This window comes from Equus przewalskii, chromosome 16 (assembly GCF_037783145.1).
Source record: "Equus przewalskii isolate Varuska chromosome 16, EquPr2, whole genome shotgun sequence".
NCBI classification, from domain to species: domain Eukaryota; kingdom Metazoa; phylum Chordata; class Mammalia; order Perissodactyla; family Equidae; genus Equus; species Equus przewalskii.
Window position 1 is genome coordinate 6,857,425 of NC_091846.1, and position 19,604 is coordinate 6,877,028.

Consider the following 19,604-nt stretch of genomic DNA (forward strand, 5'->3'; position numbering starts at 1 on the left):
AATCAAAACTATGTAAACTATTGACCGGCTTAATTACTCTGTTACTACAACAACAGTTCATATTCTAGATTCCAGAAGTTAAATGTACTCCAGCTCACTCTAATAAAAAGCAAAATGATCAGCAAACTTAAATAGTTCTGTCAAATATAGAAAGGAACTAGCTGCAGTTAGCACCACCAAGTGTAGTCATGTCCAAAATATAACCAAGGGCAGAGTGATGTCACAGAAAATGGCACAGTGGGAAGCTCCAAGGGTCAGTCCCTCCACCAAACGATTAATCTGAAAAATCCATCAGAATCAACCATTTCAGAACACCTACAACAACGAGGGGAGTGGTTAATGAAGGGAGAGGCTGCTGAACCTGTGTAAGGGAGCAGAGCGCACAAACCAGCTCACATCCCCCGTCCCTCAGCCCCACAGCAGAAGTGGGCACAGGACCACATTCCCAGAGCACTGGTTGGTGTCAGGGTGGGCAATGGGGACCCTGCCCTCCAAACTCCGGGGAAGTGCATTTTGGTCATTCTGGCAGAAGCCTCGTGGAACAGCAAGATACTTGCACTTATTTCTGCCCTCTTGGCCTGCAGCAACTTCTCCTTCTGGATTTGGATTTTTTTCTTTTGGGGGCTTGGGGGTGAGTGCAGACATTTAAGTAAATCCATGTCGGGTCACAAGCTGACCAGAAATAATGGAAGAGAAACTTCAGTGACTATGCAAGAAAGAATACAGGCTTTGCAAAATTAGTTTAGAAAAGTAAACAGATAATTGCAACTTTCAAGAGGAATCACCATGGAGGGGAGAATCTGATTCTCAGAGTCACCATATTATAATATTCAAACGGCCCAGTTCTCAAAAAAATTACAAAACATACAAAGAAACAGAAAACACAGCAATTTTGGAGGAAAAGCAGAATCTGATGGAAACTATCCCGTGGAATTCTAGACACTGGAATTATTAGTCAAAGGTATTAAATCAGTTGTCTTAAATATGCTCAAAGAACTAAAGGAAACAACAAGCAAAGAACTAAAGGACATCAGGAGAATGCTGTATTAATATACAGGGAATGTCAATAAAGAGATTATAATAATAAAAAAGAAACCAAATAGAAAATCCGGAATTAACAAGCACAATAGCTGAAATAAGAAATTCACTAGAGGGGTTCAACAGCAGATTTAAGCAGGCAGGAGAAAGAATCAGTGAACTTGAAAATAAGGCAATTGAAATTATCCAGGCTGAAGAGCACAATGAAAAAAGAATTTAGAAAAATGAACAGTCACTGAGGGACCTGTGGGACATCATCAAACATACCAACATATGCATCAGAGAATCCCTGAAGAAGAGGAGAAAAGAAAGGAGTGAGCAGGACAAAAATCTGAAGAAAAAAACAGCCCAAAACTTCCCAAATTTGACGAAAGACCTCAATCTACAGATCCAAAAAGTTCAACAAATTCCAAGTAGGAAAGCCTCAAAGACATCTACATATTATAGTCAAACTGTCAAAGGACAAAGCGAAAGAGAGAATCTTGAAATCACAAAAAGAGAAGCAACTCATCACAGACAAGGGATCTGCAATAAGATTAAGAGCCAATTTTTCCTCAGAAATCATAGATGCCAGAAGGCAGAGGGACAACATATTTAAAGTGCTGAACAAGAAAAACTGTCAACCAATTCTATAACTGGCAAAACTATCCTTCAGGAATGAAAGAAAAATTAAGACACTGCAAGATAAACCTAAGGGGACTCCTACCAGCAGACCCGCCCTACAAGAAATACTAAACAGAGCCCTTCAGGCTCAAATGAAAAGACACCAGGCAATAATCAAAGCCATGTAAACAAATAAAGAACACAGGCAAATATAATAACTAGTATATTGTACTTTCGTTTTTAACTTTTTTCATAAAAAAGGCAAACACATTAAACAATAATTATAAATCTGTGTTAATGGGTACACAATGTATAGGTGTGACAACATAATCTGTGACAACAATATAAAGGTGGAGGACATGTATAGAAGATGTACAGAAGCAGAGTGTTTGTACACTACTAAAGTTAAGTTGGTATTATTCAAACTAGGTTGTTATAAATTTAGGATGCTAATTGTAATCCCCAAGAAAACCAACACAGAAATGGAACAAAGGGAATCAAAATGGCACATTACCAAAAAATCAAGTAAACACCAAAAAAAGCACTAATGAAGAATTGAGGAATGAAAAACATCAAGGAGACACAAAAAACAAACAGCTAAATGGAGAAGTAACTCCTTCCTTATCAGTAATTACTTTAAATGTAAACAAACTCAGCTCTCCAATTAAAACGCAAAAATTGGCAGAATGAATAAAAAACAGTCTCCAACTATATGATGTCTACAATAGACTCATTTTAGATACAGAGACACAAAGAGGTTGAACGTAAAAGGATGTAAAAAGATACTCCCATCAAGTAGTAACTAAGAGAGCCGGAGGGGAGGGAGCTTTATCATTATCAGATAAGATGAATTTTTAAGTTAAAAAAAGTTATAACAATACCGTACTAATACCAGAAAGTTGTTAAGAGAGTAGATCTTAAATGTCATCACCATGCACACAAACACACACACACACACACACACACACAAAATGATAATTATGTGAGGGATGGAGGTGTTAACTAACTTTCTGGTGGTAATCATTTTGTAATATACACATGCATCAAATCATATTGTACACCTTAAAATTATATATGTTATCTGTCAATAATATCTCAGTAAAGCTTGCAGGGGGAGTTATGAAACATTATATATATATCAAAAAAGGTTTAATCAATCAAGATGATATAACAACTATAAACATACATGCCCCAACAAATAAAATCTCAAAATATATCAAAAACTGACAAAATTGAAGAAAAAGACAGTTCTATAATAGTTGGAAACTTCAATATCCACTTTCAATAATGGATAAAATAACCAGACAGAAATTCAATAAGGAAACAGAGGACTTGAACAGTATAAAACCAAATAGATGTAAGAGACAAACAGAACACTCTACCCAACAACAGAACATACATTCTGCTCAAGTGCACACGGAACATTCTCCAGGACAGATCACGTTGACGACAAAACAAATCTTAATAAATGTTAAAAGACTGAAACCATACAAAGTATCTTTTCTGACCACACTGTAATAAAACTAAAACTGATAAAAGCAGTTAAAACTAGAAAACTCACAAATACGTGGAAATTAAACAACACATTCTTAAACAACCAACAGGTAAAAGCAGCAGAAGAGAAATTAGAAAATAACTTAAGATGAATGAAAACAAAAACATCACATATCAAAACATATGAAATATAGCAAAAAGCAGTGCTTAGAGGGAAATTTATAGCTGTAAAAGTCTACATTAAAAATGAAAGAAGATCTCAAATCAATAACCTAAGTATACACCTTAAGAAACTAAAAAAAGAAGAGCAATCTAACCCAAAGCTGGCAGAAGGAAGGAAATAAAGATTCAAGGGGAGATAAGTGAAATAGAGGTTAAAAAAATAGAGAAAATCAACAAAACCAAAAGTTGGTTCTTTGGAAAGATAACAAATGTGACAAACCCTTAGCTAGACTAATGAAGAAGAAAAAAAGATTCTAATTAATAAAATCACAAAGAGGGAACGTCATTGCCAACTTTACAGAAAGGAAAAGGATTACAAAAGAATATGACAAACAAATGTCTGCCAACGAATTGGAAAATCTACATGAAATGGACAAATTTCTAGAAACACACAAACTACCAAATGACCTGAAAAGAAAACAGAAAATCTAAAGTAAGGAGATTGAATCAGTAACTAAAAACCTCTCAACAAAACAAAGTTCAGGACTAGATGGTGTCATTGGTGAATTCTACGAAACATTTAAAGAAGAATTAACACTAACCTTTCTCAAACTCTTCCAAAAAATTGAAGAGGAAGGAACACTTCCCAACTCATTTTATGAGGCCAGCATTACCTTGACACTGAAGTCAGACTAAGACTATAAAAAAACTATAGACCAATATTCCTTTTGAATATTGATACAAAAATCCTCAATACTAGCAAACCAAATTCAACAAAATATTAAAAAGATTACTGACCATGACCAAGTGGAATTAATATACAGAATATATAAAGAACTCCTATAACTCAAGAACAAAAAGACAACCTAATTGAAAACTGGGGAAATGACTTTAATATAGTAGACATTTTTCCAAATGACAAATAAGTACATGAAAAGATGCTCAAAATCACTACTCATTAGGGAAATGAAAATCAAAATCACAAGGTAACACCTGAACTGCAGAGTTCAGATAAGGCCAAGTGTTGCTTATTCAGTATACAAGCCCAAAAAGATAATTCTTAAAGTAAATAACATTTAAATTCCACTGCTTTGATTCAGCAAGTCACAACAATGCAAAACAAGGATACCACAAAACTTCTGGAAGGCGTCTATATCTCTGAGAAAAGATCAGTTTAGCAGGGTAAGGAACAGTGCAGTCTACTGACTGAAATAACAAGAGGATAACTGAATGATACCCAGTGTGTATGCGCGGCGCTTCTTAAAAACTGCAGTAAAACTCATCTTTCAAAATAAACACAGGGGCTGGCCCGTGGCCGAGTGGTTAAGTTCATGTGCTCCGCTGAGGCAGGCCAGGGTTTCGCTGGTCCGGATCCTGGGCGTGCACATGGCACCGCTCATCAGGCCACGTTGAGGTGGCATCCCACATGCCACAACTAGAAGGACCCATAAGTAAAATATACAACTATGTACTGGGGGGTGTTGGGGAGAAAAAGCAGAAAGGAAAAAAAAAGAAGATTGGCAACAGTTGTTAGCTCAGGTGTCAATCTAAAAAAATAAAAATAAAAAAATTAATAAAATAAACACAGATTTATGTATTTTAAACACAACTAGTATGCAGGAAGAAATCAATGTCGGAACATGAGTTTGGGTTATGTCATAAAGGAGAGACACTTCAGACATCCTCATCAGAAACTCTTACCCACACCAAAGCCAGTTTCACTGAGACCACTGTTCCAAGCAGCAATCTCCAAAGTGTTTTCTTAAATATTAAATATAGAAATGTAAAAGAAATTCATAGATCAATTATCTATCAGAAAATTTTTCAAATTTTACTCTAATTTATTAAAAAATAATTTTACTAGTCACACAGTATAAGTGAAATGTGTCACCACACTATAAATGAAAAGGACTGAAGAAGCTCTCTTTATGGGGGTACTGAAGACCTACAGGACAGGACCTGGAGAGACGCAACATACTGGGAAGTGTTTTGATCAAAAGCAATTCAATTCTAAAATTTATCACATTTTGCTGGCCATCTAAGCTCATCTTCTGTTATAGTCTAAAAAAATGACACAGAAAGAGAAGAAGAGCGCTCCCGTATTCAATCAGAGAGGGGGGAAATAAGAGTTCAAAGTGAGAATACATATATCTGCACGCCCAAGTACAAGGAGAACTTTCTCCCAAATCTCTCAGAAAAGACGGTGAGAACACATTTATTAATTATGCCTAATGGAAAGCAGTATGGAGTATCCTCAGAAAAATAAGGATAGATCTACCATATGATCCAGCTATCCCACTGCTGGGTATTTATCCAAATAACTTGAAAACACAAAGGCATAAAGATACTTGCACCCCTATGTTCACTGCAGCACTATTCACAATAGCCAAGACTTGGAGGCAACCTACGTGCCCATCAAGGGACGAATGGATAAAGAAGATATGGTATTTATACACAATGGAATACTACTCAGCCATAAGAAATTATGAAATCCGCCATTTGTGACAACATGGATGGACCTTGAGGGTATAATGCTGAGCGAAATAAGTCAGAGGGAGAAAGTCAAATACCGTATGATCTCACTCATAAGTAGAAGATAAAAACAACGACAAACAAACACATAGCAACAGAGATTGGATTGGTGGTTACCACAGGGGAAGGGGGAAGTGGGAAAATAAATTAATTAATCAATTAAAAAAATTATGCCTAGAGATATGGCTCATAATTGTACATGATGAATGTTATAATAAATAAGCCTTTAAAAATTACTTTTATAAAGGAGAGAACAGTTCAGCAATCTGTGATATATTATGTGGGGATACTAGAAAACAAGCAAACAAAAAGCCAACTGTCAATAATATATAAATAGAAATGCTATCCCAAGCCACAGTATCCACTGACGCCATCAAAAATGAATTTAAAAGTACTATACATAGAGATACACTTAAATAAAAGTAAAGATGACATGCTGACGAACTATGCTAGATGGCACAAAAAATAACTAGAGATGAAGAAAATGCTGATGCTAAAGCCATCTATGAACAATTTGAGTATGAATAAAATTCTACCATAAAATGAATAACATTTACAATTTATTTTTCTCAAATCTGTGTAAAATTTACAAATTAAATATAAGTAAGCCTTAAGTATATCATCTGATTTCCTCAACATTTATATATTCAAATCCTTAAATATTAAACTCTATGAAATATATAAATCATAAGATACATGCTATTTTATATATAGACCTATAACTATATATAAACATTTACTGCCAAAAGCAAGCTGGGGAAGGGGGCAAGGGGCAGGGAGCAGGCGGCAAAGGAAAATATGCTTTTCCTCACTCCCCAAGTTGGTTAAGAATATCTCATCCCAAAACATAGGAACTTCGGGGCCAGCCCCGTGGCGTAGCGGGTAAGCACACAGGCTCCACTTTCGCCAGTTTGGATCCTGGGCGCAGACCTACACACTGCTCATCAAGTCATGCTGTGGTGGCGTCCCATGTGCAAAGTGGAGCAAGACTGGCTCAGTGACAATCTTTCTCAAGCAAAAAGAGGAAGATGGGCAACAGATGTCAGCTGGGGCCAGTCTTCCTCAACCAAAAATAACCGACATCAACTTTGTTTTCATAGGGCTCCTCTTGTCTCGAACGCAGGCAGCAACAATCCCCTTCACCAGCCATCCTGCCCACTCGAGGCCTGAGTTATTGCTGCATTACGTTACCTCAGGACTGTTCCCAACACAGATCAATTCCGAGAAAACAATTAGGAAGAGTGGTCAAGTTCCCCACTGCCGCAGGATTCTGAGATTCTGAACTGATTCCTGCTCTGAGAGAAAAACAGTACTTGAAGCAGAAACCTAAGTTTCTGTCACACTGCTGAGGGTGGGAGAGTTAGGGTGACTATAACGAGCTGTTCACGCTCTATTTGACCTGCTGCCTGCATTTCAGAAAACCATGACTGCTAGAGAAGCACCAAAAACTTCAAGGCTCCTGAGTCCAAGTCCTGTGAACAACTAGAGCCAACAGACCCGAAGAAAAACCCTTCAGGGAGTGACAAAGTGAAATTCTCCTTCAGTGAGGAGAACAGAGAGATAACTTATCCCAGGTGAGTCTGTAGGGTCAATTCAAACTAAACTAGACAATACAGAACTTCATAACCTCTAAGCGGATACACGTGTAGCTTCCCAAATAGCCAGCCCAGGAGGTGTAGTGGTTACGATTCTGCGCTCTCCCCGCCCTGGCCTGGGGTTCACGTCCCCATCAGGGAACCACACCACCGTCTGTCACTTGGCAGCTGCGAGCTGCTGTGATGCTGAAAGCTCTGCCACTGGCATTTCATGCCAGCAGGGTCACCCACGGTGGACAGGTCTCAGCACAGCTTCCAGACTAAGACAGACTGGGAAGAAGGACCTGGCACCCACTTCCGAAAACTGGCCATGAAAACCCTGTGAGTAGCAGCGGAGCGTTGTCTGCTGTAGCGCCGGAAGAGGAAAGGATGGCGCAAAAAGAGCAACTGGGGTTCCGCTCTGCTGCCCACAGGGCCGCTAGGCGTCAGAGGCAGCTCAATGGCACTGTACTGACCACTCACTAGGCACCACTATGACAAAGCAATACATGGAATATATGTCCATATCCTCAAGAAACATCCAGTGTAAACGAGAAGAGCCTAGATCACACTCAAAAAGTTAGACCACATAATATTTAAATAATTAAATGATACCTGGGATTTGCTTCAAAATCACCTAGGAAGGTTTAAAGCAGGCAGGAACTAAAAAGACACCACAAGGTTGGTCAAGAGACGTTTTTTGCTGTAACTAGCTGACAGGTATATATGGTGGCGCATACTACTACTGTCTAACTTAATACGTGTTTAAGTTTTTCTATAATAAAAAAGATTAGGCTTGGGTAAAACAAAATGTAATACATGATTAACTGCCAAGTAAGTGACACAGTCAATAACTGCCTTAGTTCAGAAAGAGACCTCCCCTCACACAGGTCATCACACAGGAGGATCAGACGCAGCCAGGCTGAGAGCTACGTGAATGCATCATCGTGGGGGACAGAGAATAAAGTGTTCCCCTCCAGGGTGGAAGGGACCTGAGACTTGCTTCTACCCAATGCAATGTGCCGAAGGTGACAGGACGTCACTTATGTGATTGTGTCACGTTACAAAAGCTTTCAGACGGCCTGCAGGCTGGCTCTCTGATTCGCTGGCCGGCCTGTGGGGAGGGCGGCACCCCCCCGCCCCCGCCGCCCCCGCAGAGGCCCGGGTCTCACCACGGCGACCCCACGCGGGCAGGCTCCAGGGGAGGGGGCTCCGAGCGCAGCCCTGCAGAGGGCACAGCTACCCAGAGAAGCTACTATTTAACAAAGGGGCCTTGGCTCAAGCCACTAAACTTGTGATAATTTGTTACACAGCACAGAAAAATAACACAATCACTCATTTACCTGTAAACTTTTCTCTCATATTTTCAGTTCAAAAGCTCCACATTTGCCATGTTTTGTGTAGTGTTTGCCCCTTTAGTTGTGCTATTACTTCTTTAGAGTTTAAAGAAATATTCACTCTAGAAGTCTAGGATATGACAGAAATCCACGTTCACCCTATAACAGGATGACCAGGTGTCCCGGTTTGCCTGAGAGTTTGTGCCAACTGTCAAGGCATAATTAACAGCACATCTTTTCACTCCCAAGTGGCCCAGTTTAGACAATAAACGATCACATTCTCTATATTAATTATCTTTCCAGGCAAAATTAACTTATTCTTTTCAGTTTCCTCCTATTGCAGACACTTCATACCTCTAATCACTATAATTAACATTGTGCTGGACTTTCCCAAGATTGATGATTTCTTTGGCAATGAAGTTCAGCATACATATCAAAATACAATACCTAAGATGCAGCCACACTTAATCGAGCCTGCCTTACTTTACATCTGGACGGAGTACAATTACTGTCCAAAATGCTGATATGCCCTATATTCCTACAACTCTGATACAGTTTCCAACAACTTATGGTACATACTTACATAAAGTTGTTTTTAAAATAGCCTCTCTTATATAAATTCACAATACCTGAATTTCTTTAGAAACACAGAGTTCTCCTACAGCAATCTCATAGACCCAAGTCCCACCTTAAAATCTATGTTATGCTATGCTATCCTGCCCTATGCAGGGAAGACATTAATAAATACAGGTGAAGTCAGACACAAGTGTTACCATGTACCTGTCTACACTGATTCCTTTATTTATTTTACAAACATTTTCTTATATGCTAATTGGTGCTAGGTACCATGCAAAGGATGGGGACACTAGTTGACTTATCCTTACAGAAAAGGAAACTGAGTTTCCGCTTTTGTTGTTCACAGATTATTATTAAGTAAGCGATAGTGAAAGGGACATTCTAACACTCTTGACCCTCAAAAATGTTCTACTGATTACTGTAGATTCTACTGTAATAGGGACAAATCCAGATTAAAAGCTTACTTCCTACTTGCAAAATATTTTAGTAGCGTACTTACATTAAAAATCATAATATGCAACACAAGAAGCTATTTACAAATATAATTCTAATCTTAAAAACAGGGTAGTTCTTTTAATACATACATTATGTTTTGGATAGGGCATAACAAAGAAAAAGTAGAAAAATTTACGTACTGTCCCTTGAGAGAGAAGCTGGTAGGTGGTGACTAGGAGAGAACATGACGGTGGCTTCACAAGTGCTGATAATGCTGTTTCTTAATACTGGAGCTGGTTACATATGTGTATTTAGCCTTACACTTATATGTTAAGCAAATCAGTGTAGTTATGGAAACACATAGAAAGTTAAGAATTTTAGAATATGAAATCTTAGAGGTACATCAACAAGGAATATTAATCAAACAAGTATTTTTTAGTGCTTATTATGTCCCATATGCTATAGGGCACAATAACAATATTGTAATAATAATAGGTGCCATTTATTACCTACGATGGGCCAAGGACTATATTAGGCACTCTACACACATAATCTCATCTTATCTTCAAAACAACCCTTTTAGACATTATCCTAATTTTACAGATAGCAAAACTGAAAACTTCTCTAAATTAGCACTTTGAATCCTTAAAAGGTTGGAAATTTGATTAATACTATTCTTCTTTCACATGTAAATGAAGCAATATCTAGATATAATAAATTCATTTTAAAAGACTTAAAATTAAGTTTTTTAAATTGTAAAATGTTCAAGAGATCAGCAGATTTCACAATTATTCCCAAGTCAGCTGACAAGGACTATTCAGCCAAAACAAGATACTAAAACTACACATTACTACTGAACTTCAGAAATACCACAGAAGATTTTCTCTAAAGCCTTTTGCAACTATTTCAATTCAAAAGGAAGAAGATTCAAAGAAGAAAAAAAACTCTAATGTTAAATTTGACCTGAAAATATCAATGTAAGCTTTTTTTTTTAATTTCTTTGCTATGTCCACTAAAAGAGCCTCAACCATGACAGCCCAGTAGCAGCGAGCACATGTCGAGCCCATATCTTGGTTTCTAAATACCATCCTCCACTAAAAGGAGCCAAGACACTTCGGAGAATAGCTGGCTGCAGGGCTAAGGAAAGGAAAGTACAAGATGAACCTAGAGTATCTTACACCAGAAAGTTAGCAAGTGTTCAAAGGATGAAGAAGACATGACAAAGGGAAAGAGGAGCCAGATGAAATCCACTGGCCAAGTCAGGGATAATCTGAGCATCAAAGTTAATAGTAATGATAATGGATTATAATCTATTGTACAAAATAAAAGTCCATACTGCTATAAATAAACTCATAAATAAATAGACAGAAGGGAGGGAAACCTCTTTGTTGCAGCAGAATCCAACTAATACATATAGAAGGAATGACAGTCCTAAAACTAGTGAGTGAAATCTGATGAGGAGCAGTGTATTTACTTAGTCTCAGAAACATCTCCCCCAAAATTAACCATAAAGGGAAACACAGTTAACTTGACAGCGGAGAAACTTTGCAAAAAGCCACAACCAAATGATCAAAGCTAACATCACCACCAGTATTAGCAGAAACCAGTATCATCGTACACCTCCTAAATATGACACACCACTTCTGTGTATTCCCGCTAAAAAATGCATAAACTGAACCTAATCTTGAAGAAACATCAGCCAAACCCAAATTGAGAACAGTAGACAAAATAACTGGCTTTTATTCCTCAAAAGGTCAAGGTCAATAAAGACAAAGAAAGGCTGAAGAACAGTTATTAAAGGGCACTAAAAAGAATGACAATTAAATATACTGCATGATAATCTTTAATTTGATACTGGACATTATCAGGACAACTGACTAAATTTAAAAATGGACTATGGGTTAGTTAACAGTATCGACTTTTTAAATTATACCGTGTTTATGAAAGAGAATACCCTTGTTTTTAAATGCATGCTGAAGAATGTAAGAGTAAATTGGCACGATTCTCCAATTTATCCTCAAATAGTTTAGATAAAATCATGTGTGGACAACACTGCACATTTGCTAAGCAAATTTAGCAAAACGTAAACAATTGGTGAATTTAAGTAAAGAATATTTGGTAGTTCCTTGTAGTATTCTTGCAACTCTTCTACAAATTTGAAATTATATCAAAAAGTCACAGTAGCACCCAGTGAGGGGCTCTCAACAGCCAAATCTAGGATAATTTGAGCATCAAAAATGACTGTAACTATCAAACCAACTGTTACTCATTATATAACACAATAAATAAAAACCCATCACGATACTCAGGGGGGAAAGAGAGGCCAAACACAGAGGAGCAAAGGCCGCTCGCAGCAGTGGGGGCGCCGCGCTGACTCCCTAACGAAACACCGATCACCGAAGACACAGCATTTACTCTGCCTCCCAGGAGGAATTATACTTCAGCTCCAGCTAATGAGACAAAATTCCTTACAGAGAAACGCTTGCTAATAACAACAGAAAGAATAACAGAATTAGAAAAACATCACTTTGCAAAACCCAAAGAAACAACTGAAACTGCTTACATCACTGGATGCATTGGGGAACAGGATATGGGCAGAGTGGCGAATACCTCAGATTACTTCGTAAGTGCAAAGTGAAATATTTCACTTCTAAGGGAAAGATCTGGTGATTTCCACTTTAATCGAGATATCAAACAGCCTCACTGCTAATGACACAACTGGCATCCTGCTCCACATGACAGGCTGCAATATGAAATACGTAACATCACATATCAAGTATTCTTGTCAAAAAATGTTCAACCTCAGCCTAATCACACCTTAAGACCGAATTTCTACTTTAGAGGAAATACAAGGCATAGAGGAGCAAACTAAAAGACACCACAAAGAAACCTTCAGACAAATCCAGAAAGGGTCATTATTATATGAGACGACCTGTCTTGTCTGTTCAAAGTCAGCGTCATAGAGAAAAAAGAACCTGAGAGACTCTTCCAGATTTAAGACTACAGCCACATAACACCAAATGTAAAGCATGAATCTCGATTAGACTGCTGTTCAAAAAATAAAAGACCATAGAAGACATTTTTAAAACAACTGGGGCAACTGGAATATGGGCTAAATATTAGATGCTATCAGAAAATTACCACGACTTTTCCTGGGGGAGAAAATGGAGTTGTTACATAGAAGCGTGTCCTCAGTTTTGGATGATTCATCTAGGGCCTGCCTACTTAATCATTCCTTAGAATTCAGTTCCTTCATGAAATATGTCTATGACTTTCAATCTAAAGGTTAAATTTTTTCATTAGAACCTAAATTAAAGAAGAGATGAGATAAGTCTAAGTAAGACTACAAAGACAAGGCTCTCAATCCCCAGAGGGGAGAAGCGCTCTGAGGCATGGGGGGTTTGCAGTCACTATTTCTGACACCACGTGACAGTGCCACAGTGCTGGTCACATCTCTCCCCAAGATTTTCCCTTCCCCTTTCCACTCACCTTGAAACTGCCCTAAATTTTGACTGGAGATTTTCGCCTGCAGGAAGAAGGTAAGGTGCAGACAAATCAAGAAAGGTCCTATGTTATCAAAACTTCACTGATACAGCAAATCCATGATCTGTGATTATGAGTACACAGTGAGCCACGAAAATACACGGTTCCCAGCAGACACCCAAAGAGCTGAAGAAGGGAACTGACATTTCCTGAACTACATACTTAACACATGCTATCTTATTCACCCCTCCCGATCATCATTAAGCAGTAGTTTTGGACAAGCAGTTGAGTATGATAGTTATAAACAAAGTCTTTAGGGATTCAAATCCCAGCTCCACCAATTTAATGACCATATGACATTAGGAAAATTCCTTAAGCTACTTGTGCCTCAGTTTTCTTATCCAGAGAAGATAACTGCAGTTCCAACCTCATAGAGTTCTTGTGGCAAACACATGAGTTAATATGTGTAAAGGGCTTAGACTAACATCCAGCACACAGTAATACTACTAAACTTCACACATATTATTTTTGACCCATTTTATAGATGAAATAAACCCAAGAGGTGAAGGTAATTTGCCCACAGTTCTAACTAATAAATGGCAGGGGGAAAACTGAACACAGGCGTGTGTCAAATACAGAGCTCGCACTCTTCATGACACCTATTTCTCTTCCTCCTCAAACGTCAGGTTCTCCTCAAATAACTGTAAGAGTGTAAGATAGTTCCCAGGGAGTTGTCTTCTCGAGGGATGCCAGGTGGCAAAAGACATGAAATTCGGAGCCACGCTTTTCTCCATGTAGCCCCTATGAACAAACCAGCTGCCGTAACGTTGAACTACAGTAACCACAGTAGCAATCAGTGCTAAAACTATAGTCACCATCTACAGAAGGCTGTGTGAACAGTAGGAACCAGCAGTGCTAAAACACACCTTGTCCGTTTAGCTAAGGAACTGAATTCATACATTGTTCCTATGGGAAAACGAATAATGAGCTGCGGTCAACTGACTTTAAAAGGCTCTGTGGAAATCAATCTGTTAGTTGAAGATTTCCTGCACAACCATTTTCTTCCAATGCTTGTTATTCCAGTTTGGTAGCTTTTCAGAAGGAAGAACAAATTAACAATGATGTAAACCAGCTCCCACATAACTTCAATCTAAATTATTATGTTGAAGGGCTTCATTTAGAATCTGCTCATCACTGTGAAATATCTCAGATTTAGTTCCCCTGCAGTACTTACTTGTCACCATAAAGGGCTAGCTGTCCTAAGGTCCCCATTAACTCCAAAACTCTTTAAAGCTGTTAACACCAAACTTTTGCTGTCAAAAAAGAAAATGAGAAACAATGAAAACAAATATGCCTTGGTCTCCAACATGTTGCAAAAAAATAAAAAATGTCTGATTTGAGAGCATTAGCATTAATAAGTTAATTACCCACAGGACAGTTAAAAGAATATTTAATAATCCAAATTTTGCTGTAAAAATCACATATGGGACCAGCCTAACGGTGGAGTGGTTAAGTTCACACACTCCACTTCGGTGGCCCAGGGTTTGCAGGTTTGGATCACAGGTACAGACCTAGTACCACTTGTCAGGCCATGCTGTGGCAGAACTCCACATAAAATAGAGGAAGATGGGCACAGATGTTAGCTCAGGGCCAATCTTCCTCACAAAAACCAAAAAAAAGGAGAAAATCATGTATGAAAAAGACCAGGAGAACATACACAAACATCTTATCAATTACTAGAAACTGATTAATGGTTTACACATTTCTGTCCATCACAAACATTTATTCCTTTTATAATCAGTAAAACAAAAAAATCTCTTATTAGGTATCCATGTAACTAAAAGAAAATACTACACAGCTGTGCAAGGCTGGGGGTTGGAAGGGGACTGAGTAGTTATGAAGAGGAGAAAAATCAAGCAATTAGTTAACTACACCCACTTCCAGAAAATGTCAGCCATTAATAGATTAATGCAAAATCAAGTATAAATTCCAGCAGTGTAGAGCTCCAATGCTGGCTTATAAACAGGGTTAGAGGGAGTTAATCTAGTTAGCTTAAAAGATACCTAAACTATCCAATTGCTGCTCCCCTTTAAAAAGCACAGTTCTTGAGTTCCCCACCTTGTTTCTGAAAGGACTTCAGATGGCAATGCTCCCTTAACCCAGCAGTTATGGGCTGAACTGTGTGCCCCAAAAAAGACATACCGAAGTCTTAACTCCCAGTAGCTCTAAGCCTCCTTAGAAACAAGGTCTTTAGAGAAGTAATCACGTTAAAATGAGGTCACTAGGTGCGCCCTAAACCAATCTGACTGCTTTCCTTATAAAAGGGGAGATTTAGGGGCCAGCCCAGCGGTGCAGGGGTTAAGTTCCCGCACTCCACTCCGGGGGCCCGGGGTTCGCAGGTTCAGATCTCAGGTGCGGACCTAGCACCACTTTAGGCCACGCTGTGGCAGGCCTCCCACATGAAGCAGGCCCAGCAATACTTTACACACATACGTATTACTTTACCCAGCTACTTTTTAAGTCAGTTAAGAGAAGAAAGGAGGAAAAAAATGCATTTATAGTGTCCCTTGCAGTGAAACAATTACAGTCATGGGTCCTCTGCTTTTGCTCACGTGGACGTGAATTACTGTCTGAAGTCACTTGCTTTCAGCCTGATCAACCTCCTTTAGTATTTCTTGTGAGACATGTCTGCCAGCAGAAAGTTCTGTCAGTTCACCTCACATAGTATTAGACGTATATATTTCCTGGTTCTTCTTTTTTCTCTTAACATGTCTCTTCTTTTCTTAATCTCTCCTGCTCTCTTCATTTTCCTCCAGACTCATGAGCAAAACGAGAAAATAAAGTCCCTAAATGTCCAATTTTTCGTTTCAACCTATTTCTCTTAGTTTACTGCAATATCAAATTAATTATGGTAGTCATTTAATAACTGCACAACAAAAATCTTGTGAGCTTTGGCAATCCTGAAATTAGAATTTCTTCTAATATTATCTTTAAACGTTAAAAATCTCTCTCACATCCTACAAGAATCTCTGTATGTTTCCACTTTGCATAAGAAAAATCCCAGGTACCCTTCCCTACCCTCTCTCCCTGAGGAGGCACAGAGTCTGTTCTGAAAATCTTTTCTCTGAACCTCAAAGATTATCTTTTCATGAAAGCCAGCTGTCATTTGAATTATTATAAATATAAAAGGTTTTGATCTATCTTAAAGTCCTAAAATATATTCTACATATTCCCTGTGGAGCAAGGCCATATAGTATCCATTTTCATGACCTTTCATGCTACATAGCCTATATTTACTAACTCATCCAAAGTTGTAGAAGTACAGGCAGATAGTTTTCCTCAGTGCCCCACTGTGTCTTTACGTTTCTCCGGCTTAGACTGGAGGTATGCCAACAGTACTCAAAGTAAAAATTCACATTTTGCTACTCCTACACTTAAAACAGATAATAACCACCTACGAACATCCACTTAGCGCAAAACGTATATGTTTACTAATCCGCTCGTTCCAACCCTTCAGCACAGCCCGAAATTTATTACAAGCACATCAGGAACCAACTTTCTACATTTAACAGAATGCTGCCTTATTTTTTAAAGTGAACACTGTATACACACTGTGGTAGCAGAAAAATAACAACTCCCTCAAAATGACCACATGCTAATCGTCCGTTGGAACCTGAGAATATGTTAGGTTACATCATGGGGAGAATGAAGGTCGCTAATCAACTGACCTTGAGATGGGAGGTTATCCTGGATCATCTAGATGGGCCCAAGGTAGTCACAAGAGTCCTTGTAAGTGAAAGAGGGAGCAAGAAGAGCGAGTGCCTGAGGGAGGCGATGTGAGAAAGGCTGACCAGCCGCTGCTGGCTTTGTGAAATGGACGAGGGGCCACCAGCCAAGGAATGGAGGCAGCCTCTGGATGTAGGACACAGACCCTCACCAGGAGCGTCCAGAAAGGAAGGCAGCTCTACCAACACCTTCATTTTAGCTCAGCAAGACCCCCTCCAAACTCCCGGCCTCCAGAACTGTAGGATAATAAATTCATGCTACTTTAAACCAATAAATCTATGGTAATTTGTAATAGCATAAATAGGACACTAGTACACATGCAAATTTTTGGTTCATTTTAAACATTACAAATAGAAATAAATGCACTCTAGTATCCCTAAAATTTGAAAGTTAAAATGACTCTATCTGATTAGTTCATCTAGTTTTCTGAATCATATGGTTAAGGATTTGAAGTTGCTTTAATAACAAGAGCATTAAGTATACGACTTCAAAATGAACATACTGAAAGTGGAAAATAAAAGAAAAACTACTTTGTCAAGCATTAGTGATTAGTAAGTCTTATTAATTAGTTCAGGTGCAAGAATTTTCATTAGAACCCCACGTTACCCTTTTTGTTTTGAGAAAGATTGGCCCTGAGCTAACATCTGTTGCCAATCTTCCTCTGTTTTTTTTTTTTTGCTCTCCAAAGCCCCAGTACATCCTAGCTGTAAGTCCTTCCAGTTCTTTTATGTGGGATGCCACCACAGCATGGCTTGATGAGTGGTGTGTAGGTCCCCAACCGGGATCCAAACAAACCAACCCCAGGCCACCAAAGCAGAGCGTGCAAACTCTCTGGGCCAGCCCTGGCATGTACTTATTCACTTGTAATACGACAAAATTATGTTTAGACATGAAAAAAGTTAAATTTTATTTTAAAACTTAGCTTGACTAAATTTATAACTTGGGGAGTACAATTATGAAAATATTCTGCATATGTAAGAAAATTTACATCTATATAGCTTTACACATGAAATAAAGAATTAATCTACATTCTCTCTAAATGTTTTTATAGTATTTCTTTAAAATAAAAAACTTATATGGGGCTGGTCCCGTGGCCAAGTGGTTAAGTTCGTGCACTCTGCTGCAGGGGGCCCAGTGTTTCGTTGGTTCGAATCCTGGGCGTGGACATGGCACTACTCATCAAACCACGCTGAGGCAGCGTCCCACATACCACAACTAGAAGGACCCACAACGAAGAATATACAACAGTGTACTGGGGGGCTCTGGGGAGAAAAAGGAAAAAATAAAATCTTTAAAAAAAAAACACTTATAAAAGCAGTTAAAATTCTATTCTGAACCCCTAATAAAATGCTGGAAAATGAAAATGTGCCAACAGTATTACATAACCAAACCTTTCTAATATGATAGACATTGAAGATAAAAGAGAATTAAAATGAGCAGTTTTGACCTAGAATGAGCAACATAATCACAAAGAAAAATGTCCATTATACATTAAGTAAAAGAGAAAGTTGCAAATAAATCTGTAGATTCAGTGTGGGATGGAAAAATCACTCACTCACACTCACACACACACACACCCAGACATCTGCGTATGCACAGGCGACGTCTAGCCAGACACACACACACTCACACAAGCAACGAGCTTTTGGAAAGCACTGCCCCCTTCTCTTTGAAAGAGATGGATTTTTTTACTTCACACAATTTTGTACTTTTTAAGAGAATAAATGGTTTATTTTTTAACTTTTTAAAAATGTGGAATTAAAAGAAACTACTATTTCCTAGATAATCAAATGTCATATTACTCTCTAACTTGTGTTAAATCTGAGTGATTTAATTCACTTTTAAATTCCTCATTTTGATAGTTCAAAACCATTCATTAATTCCTAAATTACAAATATCTATTATATCTACTATTGGCATTATCTATTATTCCATTTCTAAAAGTGACCACATCATTATAGTTCAGAGTCAATAATTATTAAACATAGCTTGTTTGCAAAAAAGGACAGAAGGATAATAAGATATTTACCAACCACACCATGTTTACCCGGCATGTAATTCTGGGGGTTTTACAAATGTTCTGTCATTAAATTCCACTTCTCAACTGGGCCACACCTATTCAGTCCAGCCTTCTCCCAGGTACAGTACCAAGCAACATTTACCTAGGGACTTGTTAACTTTGATGTCAACCAAAAATGTACCCAAATATCCTAGCTCTCTTTAATAATATATCCTAGATTTATCATCTATAAATTTACCCATATCCAAACCCTCCCACACCTTTATTTCTGAGATTCCAATTGTAACTACCTAGTAAGCAGTCACTCATTAAATGTTAGATCTCTATACAAATTCCGTGGGAAAGCTGAAAATTACAGAAGTCACACACAACTTTACAAAGTCTGCTAAGATGACCCAAGTCATCGTTAATAAAAAAATGGCAAGAACATCACAATAAAGCCAGGCTCTTAGCATGGAAATGGTCTAATAACTACAAGCCGGTTCCAGAAGCGAAAAGCAAAGATGGCAGGGAATTAAAGCCAATAACAACTGGGGGGGACTCAACAAACACAAATGAGGCTTT

General features: G+C 38.3%; 1 protein-coding gene across 6 annotated transcripts in view; it reads right to left on the reverse strand.

The window, feature by feature from the left end:
• USP12 (ubiquitin specific peptidase 12) overlaps positions 1–19,604 on the reverse strand; it is an 85,936-nt gene that overhangs the window by 53,939 nt on the left and 12,393 nt on the right. Inside the window, exon 2 of one of the 6 annotated variants that reach the window (XM_070578712.1) lies at positions 14,469–14,547. The exons of the other annotated variants lie outside the window; for them this stretch is intronic. The gene's annotated coding sequence lies outside the window, so the exon portion shown is untranslated. The remainder of the gene's footprint in view (positions 1–14,468; positions 14,548–19,604) is intronic. 6 annotated transcript variants of the gene reach the window in all.